The sequence below is a fragment of the Rattus norvegicus genome, chromosome 10, assembly GCF_021556685.1.
Source record: "Rattus norvegicus strain SHRSP/BbbUtx chromosome 10, alternate assembly SHRSP_T2T, whole genome shotgun sequence".
NCBI classification, from domain to species: Eukaryota; Metazoa; Chordata; class Mammalia; order Rodentia; family Muridae; genus Rattus; species Rattus norvegicus.
In genome coordinates, this window is record NC_141543.1 from 89,117,257 (window position 1) to 89,132,500 (window position 15,244).

A 15,244-nucleotide genomic window follows, 5' to 3' on the forward strand; every position below is an offset into this window, starting at 1 on the left:
CAGCTCCGAAAAAAAGAACCAAAAAAAAAAAAAAAAAAAAAAAAGAAAACCATGTTTTGTTTTGGAACTCCAATCTAAGGTCTCTAAAGGAGCTGGAGGCAAGAATTAAGACATTGCATCAAAGAGTTACAGTATAGCCAAGAAAAATACTGTTTTTCTTTCTATACAAAATAACTAAAAACTAGATTGATACTTGTCTCTCTTGAAATGTTACATCTTAGTTTACATCAAGTCAAAATTGTTACACATTTGAAAACATGACAAAGTACTTTACTTCTCAGTTAAAAACATAATCTGGACCTCCATCAAGATCATAATTGTAAAGCAGGGTGGTGGTGGGAGGCAGAGGCAGGCAGATCTCTGAGTCTGAGGCCAGCCTGATCTACAAAGCTACTTTCAAGACAGCTAGGACAACCCAGAGAAATCCTGTCTCAAAAACCAGAACAAAAGCAACCCAACAAAATGACTATAGCCGTGCATTCAGCAGTGACATTTTAGATTAGTAATTGCAAAAGTGATTACATTTACACAATATGTCAAATTTTACAGAACACAGCTAAATGAAAGAAAACTAAATTCACTTACGCGTTTTGTTTATATTACTGTGAAAATTGTATTTATGTATTTATTTATTTATTTTTTTGACGGCCTTGGTCCATGTGCAGCACAAGGAAGATTAAGTAGGAACCACCTTATGTATTTTTTTTTGACAAAAACGTATTCATACTATTTTGTAATCTTGTTACAATTTAATTCTATGCCAATAAACGTATTCCTACAAGAATATGTATCTTAGTATCTGCATGTAATTCCCAGTGGAAGAATTCTGATTACCTTAATCAACAAGACTGTTTTTTATTTTAACTTTTCTGCTTGTTTTCTCTGTGTAATAATGCTGGTTGTCCTAGGACTCACCAGGCTGGCCTCGAACTCACACAGATCCACCTGCCACTGCCTTCTAAGTGCTTGGATTAAGGGCGTGCAATACCATTGCCATGCTTAACTTTAATGTTTAACAGAATCTTAAAAGGTATTTTTACTATAATAAAATACAAATCTGACCTAGTTCCTGGTTTGTGCCTCTTCTTCCAGAAACTTCCATCCTAGTCAGACTAGGGTGGGGTTTGTAGGATATTTAAACACTCATTTACAACCCCCCCAGGGTTTTTTTTTATCATCCTCTAAGGGAATAGACATACGTGTGTGTATAATGTTTCACTTAAATCTGAGAGGACTAAAAAAAAATAACTGGTCCCAGTTATTTCAAAATTTGTGGGCGGTGATGGCGAACACCTTTGGTTCCAGCACTAGGGAGACAAAGGCAGGCTGATCTCTTGAGTTCAGGCCAGCCTGGTCTACCCAGTGAGTCTCACAGTGCGAGTCTCAGGAGAGCCGGGGAGCGCACAAAGAAACACTGTCTTGCAAACAAACTAACAAAACAAAACAAAACAAAACAAAACACACAAACCCCAACATCAACAAAAACCCAAACTAAAACAATTTAAGTCTCATTTTCCTCACTAAGACCTACTTTAGGGGTGGAGGAGGGCATTTGTTTTGGAAATAGTAACTATAGCCTACCAAACTCTTTCCGCTTTCCTCTTAGCCTGAAGGGTATGGAGTTCACAAGCCAAATGACTATAGGATACTTTTTTTCTCTTTTGGATCGCTGGGGTGGAACTCCTGAACGTCCTGCCTCGGCCTTCGAAGAGCCGGGAAACAGGCGGGGACTACCTCCGCCCACGCACCTAGAGAAAGGGGGAGGGTCTAGGGCCCCGACTTCGTCTCTGCCCCCACACCCTCTTCCGGCGGGGAGAAAAACCCCAGCAAGTCACCCGGCTTTGTTTTAACGTCCCTTTGTCAGCCCTAAACACCTCTAAAGGGGTCACCTAAGGAACCATAGCAGAAATTGGCCCACATAAAAATCAAATAGGAGGTGCTGAAAAACACGGAGTTATTTCTACCAGGAAGTACTGGGGGAGATAAAACACTTTTTTACCACAGGTTTCGACAGTTTTCCGGCTACAGTATCACAGGAAAGTGGGATTTAGTCGTCTTGTCCCACCCTCCTCAGATTTCATAATACTTAAAAATAAAAATCGCCTCAGGCTTTTCCCGCCAGAAAATGGGGGAGGATACTGCTTCGCTACCTCCGCTCCGCCCCGAAGCTGTGTCTTCAGCTCTCGGGCGCCCCCGTCGCCTCAAGTAGATTTTAGAATTCTCCCAGGAGCCCCAGCGGGTGGAGGCTCCGCCTCCTCATGAATATCAAGCAGCCTCGACCTTTCTGCCCCTCCCCTCACGATTACTCAGAGCTCTCCCAGGAATCCCTGCGGGAGGAGCCTCTCACCGTCTGTGGAAAGGACGAAACGCTAGGAGCCTCGGCTCTTTTGCCTCCTCTCTTGAATTGCTCAGAGCACTCCCAGGAGGCCCCGCGGGGGGAAGCCCCACCCCCCCTCGCGAAGAGCTAGAAGCCGCGGCTCTTCTGTCTTTCGCTTAAGAATACCCAGAACCTTCTCAGGAAACACCCCCAAGGAGGCCACGCCCCTTCATGAATACTAAGAAGAGGCTCCCACAGTGCCCTCCTTTTCAGGAGTATTAATCAGAGTGAACCCCATAAAGCCTGTGCTACCACCGTTTTAAGCACTAAGTTGCTGGACGGAAGAAACGGGGCTCTTACGGCTGTAAACGGAGAGCTCAAACTTGGGGGAGTCACATGCTCCACTTCGGTTTTTACACTCAGGTTTTTGGGGGTTTGGGTTTGTTTTTTTTTGTTGTTGTCTTTTGTTTTGTTTTGAGATTTTATTTATTTTATGTGTAGGAGTACACTTTTGCTGGCTATAGACACACCGGAAGAGGGCATCAGATCCCATTAGAGATGGTTGTGAGCCACCATGTGGTTGCTGGGAATTGAACTCAGGACCTTTAGAAGTGCTATTAACCGCTGAACCATCTCTCCAGCCCTACACTCAGTTTTAAGGCAGTTTTCACTCTTCCCCTGGGTCAAGACGATATGTCACGAGAGCTTTTTATTAAAAGTTGTTGGGTGCTGGGTGTGATGACGCTTCCCTTAAATCTCCACACAGAGAAGATGGAGACATGAGGACCAAAACAACCTAAGCCTAAGCTACTTGAAAACGTTTTAAACCCCCCGACCCCAGATCCATAATATTAAAGTCTCACTTATTTACAGATCCTGTGACCTAGACCTCTGACTGTTGTATGAGACAATTAGGGTGCTGCTGGGAATATAAGCATGAGCCAATATGCAGCCCTTGATTCAGTGTGGAAGCCTACAGTGGGGCAGGTTGTCTGGGAGGCCTTAAAGCTTTAAAAGAGAAAGATACATTGTATACGAGACACCGACTCTTGCAGTCCAGCTCTTCTAGACTCCTCAGGTACACAGGCATGTATTCAGGAAAAACACCCATCTGCATAGAAACAAAACAAGGAAACCAACCAATTACAGTAAATAACAAAATACCCTGTCTTCCCTGAGTTGGAGTAGCCTAGTGGTAGAATGCTTGCCTAGAGCTTGGTTCTATCTTTAGCATCCTCAAAGTCCTCCTGACTTCCCTCTTCTAAATCTTCCTCCAGGTTTCTTTTGGAAAGCTGTACCGCCTAGATGTTGGCAGCGTTAGCTCAGTAGTGGAAAGTGTGGACTTGGCAGGTGTGAGACCCGGGTTCAACCCCCCACCCCCACAAAAAAAAAAAAAAACAACCAACCAAAAACACAAAACCACACCCTACATGACTTTTTCAGTAGCCATACTTTCTTCCACAAGTGGCGCTGTAAACTTGAGATGACTCTCTCATATCTCTCATTTACTAAAGGACAGATACTTCAGTACCGCCTAATTGCCCTAGTTTAATTCTGATATTTGAACAGCAGATGAAATATTAGCTGAAGGAAGGTTTGGGTGCAAAAGCCGTCATTCTAACTTCTTGGGAGGCAAAGGCAGGAGGATCCCAAGTTCAGCCTTCCTAGAAGACACAAGGTGAGGTCAAGGCCAATCTGAGAAAATTGATAAGGCCCTATCTCAAAAGGTTAAAAAAAAGAGAGAAGGCCTGAAGGGACCAGTCTTGGCATAAGACACCCCAAAACCAAGTTCTGGGCACAAAGGAGATTGATTTGCTCCAGAGGGACAAAGGGCAGGGACTAAGAGACAAAGACAGGAAATAGAGGAGGAGGGAAAAGGGGAAAGAAACATGGGAAGGGGGAAGGGATATTTGTGTGGTGGGGGCGTGGGGGACAACAAAGGGCTGCCTCTGGGTAGAGAGGAGACAGACATGGCCATAAGAAAATGGAAGGTTATAAAGGGAAAAGGGGAAACCCTGTGTTAGGATGAGGTGTTTAGTTTTTTGTTTTTTGTTGTTTTTTTTTTCCCGGAGCTGGGGACCAAACCCAAGGCCTTGCACTTCCTAGGTAAGCGCTCTACCACTGAGCTAAATCCCCAGCCCCCCGAGGTGTTTAGTTTTAATTGGGCATGTTAACTAGGTGAGCCAAAGGGGACTTTTGATAGCTGGACCTTAGTAGTCAGCCTCAAGAGGAAGTAGCTGACAATGGATAAGGGAATGGACTTTGGTGGCCAGCTTTAGGAATGCAATCTAATGATTTTTAGCAAGGCAGAGGGAATGGGGGAGAAGGGAAAGGCCTGCTAGAGCCCTGCTTGCCTTGCTTGGGCCTTCTAGAGTCTGTTCAGTGCTGATATAGTTCAGTGGTATAGTGCTTAACATACTTAAGGCCCGGAAGCACCATAACTACCAAAAGACTAACAAACAAACAAAAACAACAAAAATAAAATAAAATAAAATAAAAAAATTTAGCCAATGAGGTCTAAAACAACCAACCTCAAGTATTTCTTCATTTATTAAATTTTATCAATAAAGATCTGTGTGAAATTTTTAGGTATAGAATAATAGGCTATTTTATTCCCGTGTGCCATGGCTCAATGTTTTCTTGCTGTCTCCAAGTTCTGCCTCTTCGGTGTCTGTGCTTGAGGTCTTTTGCAGATTCCCACCCCACTCTCATTCCCCCTCGCCCAGACTGATTTCCTGACTGTTACCCTGAGGGTACTGTTCCTGCTAAGATCTCCACTTGGGAAGCTCTTTCTTCCAACTTCATATTTTGACACCTTAGAATATTCCTTAAGGTGGTTGTTTCTGGAAGAGAGGTCCCTAGCTCAGTAGTTAACCGAAAAGCTTTTTTAGAATGTCAGCATCTCAGCTTTTACTTCATTCTATCTGCTTTTGTATTAAAAAAATATTTTAAAAGATTTTATTTGTGTTAGTTTATGTGTACGAATGTTTTGTCTGCTTCTATACTTGTGCCACACGCATGCCCGGAGCCAGCAGAGGCCAGAAGAAGGTGTCAGACTCCCTGGAACTGGAGTTACAGACAGTTGTGAAGTACCATATGGATGCTGGGAACTGAACTGGAGGGCAGTAAGTACCCTTAACCTTGGATCCATCTTCTGCATTTTAAGAAGGTTTACAGTATGAAGTTTGAGGCTACTGACTTAGGCCATTTCATAAGGCATATTCTCAGAGTTATAAACCTTTTCAAATCTCTGTCATGAGATACATTCCTCTTCCAAGGGTCAGAGCTCAGTGCTGGTGCTTCTCTTTGGGGACTTTATATGTGAAGGAGACCCCTCCCCAGCCCACCCCCACATCCCAGACTGTGGATTAGGGTTAGGCACAAACCACACTCAGACACCTGTGTTTACAGAGCGACCCTTTATTAATTGGGGAAGAAAGCTAAAGTGGCACATTCTGACTCGGACAAATGACCTTGTCGGTGTAATGTTTTTAAAAGATAGATTTATTTATTTATTTATTTATTTATTTATTTATTTATTTATTTTGTGTAAAGTACACTGTAGCTGTCTTCAGACACACCAGAAGAGGGCATCAGATCCCATTACAGATGGTTGTGAGCCACCACATGGGTGCTGGAATTTGAACTCAGGACCTCTGGAAGAGCAGTCAGTGCTCTTAACCGCTGAGCCATCTCCCCACCTCATAGGTATAATTTTTAAGAGAAGAAAGGGGAAGGATGTTTAGAATCAAGTAGGATACAGGGATATTTTGATTGGGCATATTAATTAGGTGAACCAAAGGGGGATTTGATATACTTTGATAGCTAGACCTCGGTTATCAGCCTTAGGAGGAAAACATGGCCAAACAAAAGACTAGAGCTTGGTGGCTAGCATTAGGAATATAATCTAATGTTTTTATAGCAGTCAGAGGGAATGGGAGAGAAGCCAAAGCTTGCCAAAGCCATGGTAGCCACACTTGAGCTGGCTAGAGCCCCTTCAATATGACCTTGACTTATGGTTACTTACGTACCAGCCTTATGTACAACCAGTTAGGTTGTGGACCTTTTGAAGACAATATCAAAATAGAGGGGTTTTTTTTGTGGGTTTTGTGGTTTTTAATTTACATATATATAACTACACTGTCTTCATGCACACCAGGAGAGAGGACATCAAATCACATTATGGAGTCACCATGTGGTTGCTGGGAACTAAACTCAGGACCTCTGAAAGAGCAGCTAATGCTCTTAACCACTGAGTCATCTCTCCATCCAGCAAAGAGAGTTTGATACAGTGAATTGACTTGGTGTCTTATAACTATTTTCTCTTGAGTCCAAGGATTAAAACATTCCATCCTGAAGGCAGATCCTTAACTAGGAAGGGAAACAACTCAAAATAGCTTCAGGAAGTCCCTGAAACTGACCAGATTCACTAGGCCCCGCCCTACCAGAGTAAACCATAAAAGCTAAGAATCCTTCTCAGACAAGACAAGCAGCAAAGACCTCTCAGAGACTACACTCGCTGTCTAGAAGTAATGGAAACCAGCATAGCTGCCCAGAAGGGGTTCAGACCAATTAGTTGAAGCACCTGGAAAGGACACTCTCCAGCCAGTTGAGCAGGAGAAAGACGCTCTCCAGCCAGTCTGCAGACTGTGCAGGTCCCAGCTTTTGTGAGCTGTCACCAGTGTCGGAGTGCTTTGGTGATGCAGCTGTCTGTGAGTCATTTCTGCTCCTAATAAAACTCACTGGTTCACCAAGCTGGCCTTTGGTGCTATCCATACTTGGTCTGCTGTGAGGTCCTCCTCTCAGGTGAACAGACTGTGAGGTTGTTTCTTCCTAGTTTTGACACACAACACTGGTAGCCTGCCAAACACACACACACAAAGAATCTCCCTGGAGGACGAGGTGGTGTTTTAGTCAAGGCTCGGAATCTTTCAAGAATCCAAATGGAAGTTAGCTTTCTACCACGTCCTAGGTAGGAGGAAAGATCTGCTGCAATCATTTTTTTTAAACGAAATAAACATCTTTATTGATATCTTGAACATCATCCTCTTCACTCTTGGCTACAGCTCTGTGACAAGATTATTCCTCTGTGCTAAATTCCAGTGTGAGGATAAATTATTCAAGAACAGCCGTTTTCGTGCTGCATAATGCGGATACTTGAGAGGCAGGAACATCACATGTTTGCTTGATTAAAACTGTAGGAGAGCCAGGAGTGTAGCTTGGTGGCACAGTGTGTATTTAGTTATGTGAGGCTCTGGGTTCAGTCACCAACATTGACAACAAAACAACCAACAGGCAGGTTTCCCCATGAAAATATTCATTTAAAAATTCCCACGAGGAGCTGGGGAAGATACCTTTAACAGCAGTTCTCAACCTGTGGGTCACTACACCTTTGGGGGGGGGGTCACGTACCAGATAGCCTGCGTACCAGATATTACATTATGATTCAGAACTATCAAAGTTATAGTTATGAAGTAGAGTGGTGGTTTGAATAGGTTTGGCTCCCATGATTTATGTGTTTCAATGCTTGGCCTTAGGGAGTGGCACTATTAGGAGGTGTGGCCTTATTGGAGTGGGTGTGGCCTCCCACTTATTGGAAGAAGAGCATTACTATGTAGGCAGGCTTTGAGGCCTCCTATGCTCAGGCTCTACCCAGTAAGGAATTCCAGATCTTCCTCCTGGCTTCCTTCAGATCAAGATGTAGAACTCTTGCCTCCTCCAGCCTCATTTCTGCCTGCAGGTTACCATGCTTCCCACCATGATGATAATGGACTGAACCTCCAAAACTGTAAGCCAACCCCAACTAATGTTTGCCTTTATAAGAGGTACCTTGGTCATGTTGTCTTTCCCAGCAATAAAACCCTAATTAAGACAAAAAAGCAGGGGTTGGGGATTTAGCTCAGTGGTAGAGCGCTTGCCTAGCAAGCGCAAGGCCCTGGGTTCAGTACCCAGCTCCAAAAAAAAAAAAAAAAAAGACAAAAAAGCAGCAAAATAACTTTATGGTTGGGGGTCAGCACAACATGAAGAACTGTGTTAAAGGGTGTAACAGCATAAGGTTGAAAACCTCTCCCTTAGTTAGTACAGTGCTTAGCTTGCAAATATAAGGCCCTCGGTTTGGTCGGGAGAATCCATGTAGAAAGAGCTGCCATGGAGTATGTACATGGAATCCCATCAGTGGGGAGGCAGAGAAAAGTAGATCACTGGAGCTCGATTGCTAGTTATCGAAAGTTCCAGGCCAGTGAAAGGTCCTCTCTAACCCACCCCAGCCCTCCTCAAGAGGTCAGAAGAAGAATGCTAAGGTTGTCTCTGGTCTCCACACGCATGGCGTGGTGCACAGAAACACAAGCAGGCAAAACACCTGTACACAGAAAGTAAGTTAAAATTTTTGTTTCCATTTTTTTCTGTTCAAATTATGCTGAAAGGGCACTGTTCCTTTTAATTGTTTCCCTTACCTTTTTCTTTTCTGTAGACCAGGATGGCCTCAAACTCAAGGGATCTGACTGCCTCTGCCTCCAAGTGCAGGGATTAAAAGTACGTGCCACCACTGATTGGCTTCTTTCCTTCTCTCTTTCTCTCGCTCTCTCTCTCTGTGTCTGTGTGTGCGTGCGCATGCATGTGTCTGTCTGTGTGTGTCTGTGTGTGTGTGTGTGTGTGTGTGTGTGTGTGTGTGTGTGAGTTTGAGTCTCACGATTCACCTTGTACTCTCTGTGTAACACAGGGTGGCCTTGAACTTCTATTCTTTTGCCTCCACTTCCCAAGCAATGGGATTACAGCCATTCTCCACTGTGCCCATTTAGGATGCATTTTAAAAACTTAATTTCATTTTTAATAGTGTTCAATAGTGTCCAGTGTGGTATCTCATGCTCCTAATTCCAGCATTTGGAAGGGAAATTCTTTGAGTTCAAGGTCAAACTGGTCTACACAGGAAGTTAGTTCAAAGATAGCCATGTGTCTTGGGGTCTTATTGCTGTGAAGAGACACCATGACCAAGGAAACTCTTGTAAAGGAAAACATTTAATTAAGGCCGCCTTACAGTTTCAGAGGTTTAGTCCATTATCACCATGGTGGGAACCATGGCAGTGTGTGGACAGACAAAGGGCTAGAGGATGCGAGACTTCTACACCTTGATCTGAATGCAGCACGAGACCGTGTATCACACTGGGTTTAGCTTGAGCATAGGAGACCACAAAGCCCACCCTGTACTGTGACACACTTCCTCCAATAAAGCCACATCTGGTTCAACAAGGCCACACGTCCTAATAGTGTGACTTCCTATGGCCAAACATTGAAACACACATCTATGGGGGCCAAACCTATTCAGTCCACCACACCATGGCTACAAAGAAACTCTGACTCAACAAACAACAACAAAAAGAGTGTTTCATCTCAGGAATGGTGCGCTGCACAAGCCTCTACTTGCTATTAAACCTGAAGAGTCAAATGTAGAATTTACATTTTTCCTCCCAGCCCGTGCTTCCAGAATTAAGACTCAAAGTTAAAATTTACTTACAAATACCTTGGCCATATAGCTAGGCCCTTCTCTCTCTTCTCTTACTAGATGGTAACTTAAATTAACCAATTTATTCTAATCTATATTCTGCCATGTGGACAAGTACCACGTGTCCAACTCCTCACATCTTCCCCGGACAAATCTTGCATTCCTCACTCTATCCCAGAATTCTTTCTGCCTCCTGAATGTTCCACCTTCTACTCTACCCTTTCCTATGGGCCATAGGTTTGTTTGTTTTTTTTTTAATTGACAGGTGATGTATCCATCCAGCACACAAGATAATCTTTCTATAGCCAAGTTTGGTCCCTAGAACCCAGATTGTAGCAGAGAAGTTATTCCTACTAGATTTCCTCTGACACTGCACGTATGTAATGGCCCTTGGCATTCACATGTGCATGCAGTCACATGTACATACACAGGAGAAGTAAATAAACATTTTGAAAGTGTATCATTTGATGCCTACCATTACAAAAAAGGAAAAAAAAAGGCTGAAGGAGTGGTTTGTGTTGGAGGTCTTGACCAATATATAAGAGGCTCTGAGTTCAGTCCTCAACAACATGTTTATAAACATACGTGCACACACACACACACACACACACACACACACACTTATACAATCACACACCACACATACCGAAAATCATTAATGACGACAACCAAACAAAAGCCCGACTAGAATGTGGAGAAATTCGAGCTCTTTCAATTATTTCTAGGGAGTGTAAGAAGGTACAATTGATATAGAAAACAATATAGTAGCTTTCCAAAAAATTTGATATAGAATTCCATGTGTTTCTGTTGTGTGACAAAACTTTTCCTGGGGGAGACTAAACACATTTGTCTACTCAGCCCAGATAGGGAGCCCATGACAGACCAACGTACAGATACTGCCCAAGTCCAGCTTGATGAACCAAGGTGTTTTATTGGGTTACTTACAGGAGCAGAATTAACTCAAAGACAGCTGTGTCACTAATGCCTGAGTCTAGCGCTCAGGAGGCTGAGTGGACGAAACAGTGTGGAGGTGGCTGAGGATGGGGCTCGGTCGGTGGACTGCTTGCTTCACAGACACAACAAAGCCTTAGGTTCCATCCCCCATGAAACCCAATGATGGTACACAGTTGTGGTCCCAACAATTAGGAGGTAGAGCCAGGAGGATCAGGAGTTCAAGGCCAATCTGGGCTAAGTATTAAAGTTGAGGTCAATGTACCTTGAAAACACAAATCAACAAGACAACCCAAGGCTGCAGAGATGGATCAGCCATTAAGAACATTTCTGTTCTTCCCAAGGATCTGAGTTGGGTTCCCAGAACCCACAGCTGGTGGTCCATAATATCCTGTAACTTCTATTTCCTGTAACTCCAGCTCCAGGGGATCCGCTGCCCTTTTCTGGCCTTCCTGAGCACCTGTATACACATTACATACATACATACATACATATAAATAAAAGTTTAAAAAATAATCTTTATCTAGATACTCAAAATAGTATTACTAAGTATTTACAAGTGACCTATATAGGACAGTTGGAAAAATACACAGAGAGTCGCTGACATACTTTGATTGGATTTTGGGTTATTTAACTCTAAGACGCATGAGAGTAACAGGCCGACAGGAGAAACCATAATGTTTTGAATTTTGATTTCCCCCTCCCTGGGCCAGTGAGGTGGATTTGATTGTGATGCTGTGTCTGGGGACGCTGAACTGCTGGACACGGATCTACAGCGTCCTGTCAGCCACACAGGCGTGAAGCCGACGAATGATGCTGCACTGTAGACTAATACCTGACAAACCCTAGTTTAGTGGGGTTCTTAAATGCTCTAACCGGGGCTGGGGATTTAGCTCAGTGGTAGAGCGCTTACCTAGGAAGCGCAAGGCCCTGGGTTCGGTCCCCAGCTCCGAAAAAAAGAACCAAAAAAAAAAAAATGCTCTAACCTCCCTTCTAGCCCACCACCCACCAGAGGTAATGGAAAGGAAAGGTTAAGAGGGCAAAAGAGGATGTGGACCTGCTTAGAAATAATTTTTGGGGGACAATCCCAATCTTTTGCACAAATCAGCAGTAGTAGCTAGATCCACTTGCAAACACACATATGGCAGTTAGATCCAGAAGAAACCTCCAGGCTCTGCCAATTGGTCCGAGTCTGGGAGCTGGCCTAGCTGCTGAAACACTACCAGAAATTCTTTGATGCATTTCATGACAAATGATGGTCAGCAAGGAAGACAAGGTGAACCAATGCCACAGCGTCTTCAAAGACCAGCGTCAGCAAAGCCCAAGGAAGACCAGCAAAAAGCGGCAAGGCGAACCAATGCTACACACCATCATCCACCATTTGCTGGGTTATATTCACCCCTTTCCAGACATCACTGTTCTCTCATGCATCTGCTCTACCAAAACATCCCACGCCCTTTTCCCAGGCAGCTTCAAGAAAACACCACATGTCTGTTTTCAGCAAAGTATTTTCCCACATGTCTGCTTCAGCAAAGACATCCTCTCATAAAGCAGTTTCCAGAAAAGTACCACATGACACAACAGAGTCTCCAAAGAAACCAGCAATTCCACTTCGTTGCATGGTTAAGCTGTGATATTTGACATATTAAGCCTATTAAATGGGGTTGGGGATTTGGCTCAGTGGTAGAGCGCTTGCCTAGCAAGCGCAAGGCCCTGGGTTCGGTCCCCAGCTCCAAAAAAAAGAAAAAAGAAAAAAAAAGCATATTAAATGTGTGTTTTGTGTGCATGCTTGTTTATGTGTGTGTATCCATGTGTGTTTCTGTTTTTCGTTGACATTCTTCAGGTCCCATCCACGTTGTTTTTGGACACAGTTCTCCCACTGGCCTATAATTCACCAATAGGTTGGAGTAGGATGATGTCATTATACAGGTGAGTTGGTGTAGGATGATGTCATCACACAGGTGAAGGCAGGTACAGGATAGGATGAAGCCTGTCATTGGACGAGAAGGAAGGATGGTTGGGAGAAAAGTTTTAGAGAGGAGAAGGAGACTGGAGTGGAGAAGCAGATGAGAGAACGTGGAGGCGGATGTTAAGATTCCTCTCTGCACATTTACAGGTTGTTATGAATGTTCTTAAGGGATGGATATGCACAGGGCTTTGTATGTCTAGTTGGGCAATTATATCTTTACAATTGGATTAGAGGTTATTGTGTTGTCTGTTCTTTCATGTGGCAGTTTAACTGAATTCAAGAGAGTGTGGTGGCTGGAGACACTGGGCTGCCACGGAATTGGGATGTGTATGTCTGGCATGGTGGCAACCTGCCTTGGGAACTAGACGTGTAAAGAGATTGTTGCCAGGCTCAGAGAGTAGCCATCAGCAGTGTGATATGGGATGGAGCAAAGCGGGTGAGATGTTTTGCTGACTGAGATGAAAATATTAAACAGATGTCATGGGGCACTGTGGTGCGGGATCTAGTGCGGAGGATGGAGGTGGGGTCAGGGGTGCAGGGAAGAAAGTTATTTATTTGAATTTTACAACAACAGGTTAGGCTGACTGACCAATGATCCCCAGGGATTTTGCTATCCTTGCCTCTTTAGCATGAAAGTTTCAAGTGCACCCTAAGTGGGCTCTAGTCTGGCAAACATGGCTCCGACAGGCCTTGCTCTTCTCCTCTTCCTCTGCCCTGCTAAAAACCATTAGGTTACATTCTCTTCTTTCTTTGTTCTTATTTATTTATTTATTTATTTATTTTTGTTTTTTGAGACAGGGTTTCCCTGTATAACATAGCCCTGGCTGTCCTGAAATTTGATTTGTAGACCAGGCTGCCCTTGAACTCATAGAGATTCGATTGCCTCTGCCTCCCACGTGCAGGAATTAAAGGCATACACACTACTCTTAACTTAGATTGCATTTCTTTTATTTTCCTTTTTTTCTCTCGGAGCTGGGGACCGAACCCAGGGCCTTGCGCTTGCTAGGCAAACGCTCTACCACTGAGCTAAATCCCCAACCTAGATTGCATTCCTAAAGCTGACCACCAAGGTCCATTCCCTTATTTGGTCACTTCCTCCTCCTGAGGTTGACTACCAGGGTTTGGCTATCACAGGGCCGAAGTCCAACAATCAAAATCCCTTTTGCCTACCTTAATTAACATGTCCAATCAAAATTAGGCAATCCATCCTAACATGGGGGAGTCCATCCTAACATGGGAGAGGTCTCCCCTTCTTTTTAAACTGTCATTTGCCTATGGGCCACTTCTGTCTCCTCTCTACCCAGAGGCAGTCCTTTGTCCCTCCCAGACAAATATTCCTTCCCCTCCTCTCCCTTGTTCCTTTCCCCTTCTCTCTCATCCCCTGTCTCCTGTCTTTGTCTCTTATTCCCTGGTCTTTGTCCCTCTGGGGCACATAAACCCTTTGTGCTGAGAACTTGGTCTTGGGGTGTCCTGAACTTACACTGGTCCTCTCGTGTACCATATCCCAGAGGTAGTGAGATCCAACTCAGGGCCTCACGTTCGCATGACAGACATTTTACACACAGAGCCATCTTCCAGTCCTTAAAGCCAAAATTGGATCTTATATTTTCTTTAAATTTAATTTATATGTGTATAGATGTTTTGCATGCATGTATGCTTGTGCACCACGTGCATGCCTGGTGCTCACACAGGCCAAAGAAGGCGTTAGATCCATTGGGGCTGGAATTAAGGACAGCTGTGAGCTGCTCTGTGGGTGCTGGGGATTGAAGCTAGGCTTTTTTTTTTTTTCAAAGAGCAGACTGTGCTCCAAAGCACTGAGCCATCTCTCCAGCCCTGAACTTATAGTTTCAATTTGCAGTGGATTTAGCAAGATGTAGCAGCATCATAGTCAATGAAGTTATATTCTGACAACAACAATAACAACATAAACACACAAGGGTGCATAGAACCAATGACTGTGGCATTTAGAACCTTAGAGTATAGTATTATAACTGAGTATATCATGTTATAGTTGTAATGTGATAGTAATCCGAGCACTCAGGAGGCAGATCTCTGAATTCAAGGCCAGCCTGGTCTAAATTGAGTCCCTGGATAGCCAGGGCTAAGCAGAAAAACTTTGTCTCAAAGCAAACAAAGAAAAAAGATTAAGGGAGATTTATGTTTTTCTGCCCCTGTCAGAAGGGTTTCTAAACTCGCTCCGAAGCCCAAGTGTTTATCTATTAGGAAAATATTCCAAGTATGCTCTGCTGTACATTACCACAAATGGAAGATAGGAAAGGGCAGGGAAATATTGGGGATATTTTTAAATGAGCGTCATTGCAAACTGAAAGGAGGCAGTAAGTGAAAACATTAAAACATGCAGCAGGCCAGTGACAGCTGTCTGGGGACTCACAAGGCAGTGGGACAAATAACACAGCAGTGAGTGGGCACTGGGTATCGTCTGCTTTCCCAAGCTCTTTCCTGACTTTGAATCCCTGCCCAACATACATTTTTAGAAAAATATAGGGTT

General features: G+C 43.8%; 1 protein-coding gene across 4 annotated transcripts in view; it reads right to left on the reverse strand.

Annotated features, from left to right (window-relative positions):
- Fbxo47 (F-box protein 47) overlaps positions 1–2,523 on the reverse strand; it is a 35,017-nt gene extending 32,494 nt beyond the window's left edge. The window contains exon 1 of one of the 4 annotated variants that reach the window (XM_087573167.1): positions 2,348–2,523. The gene's annotated coding sequence lies outside the window, so the exon portion shown is untranslated. 4 annotated transcript variants of the gene reach the window in all.
- Positions 2,524–15,244: the final 12,721 nt, after the last annotated feature.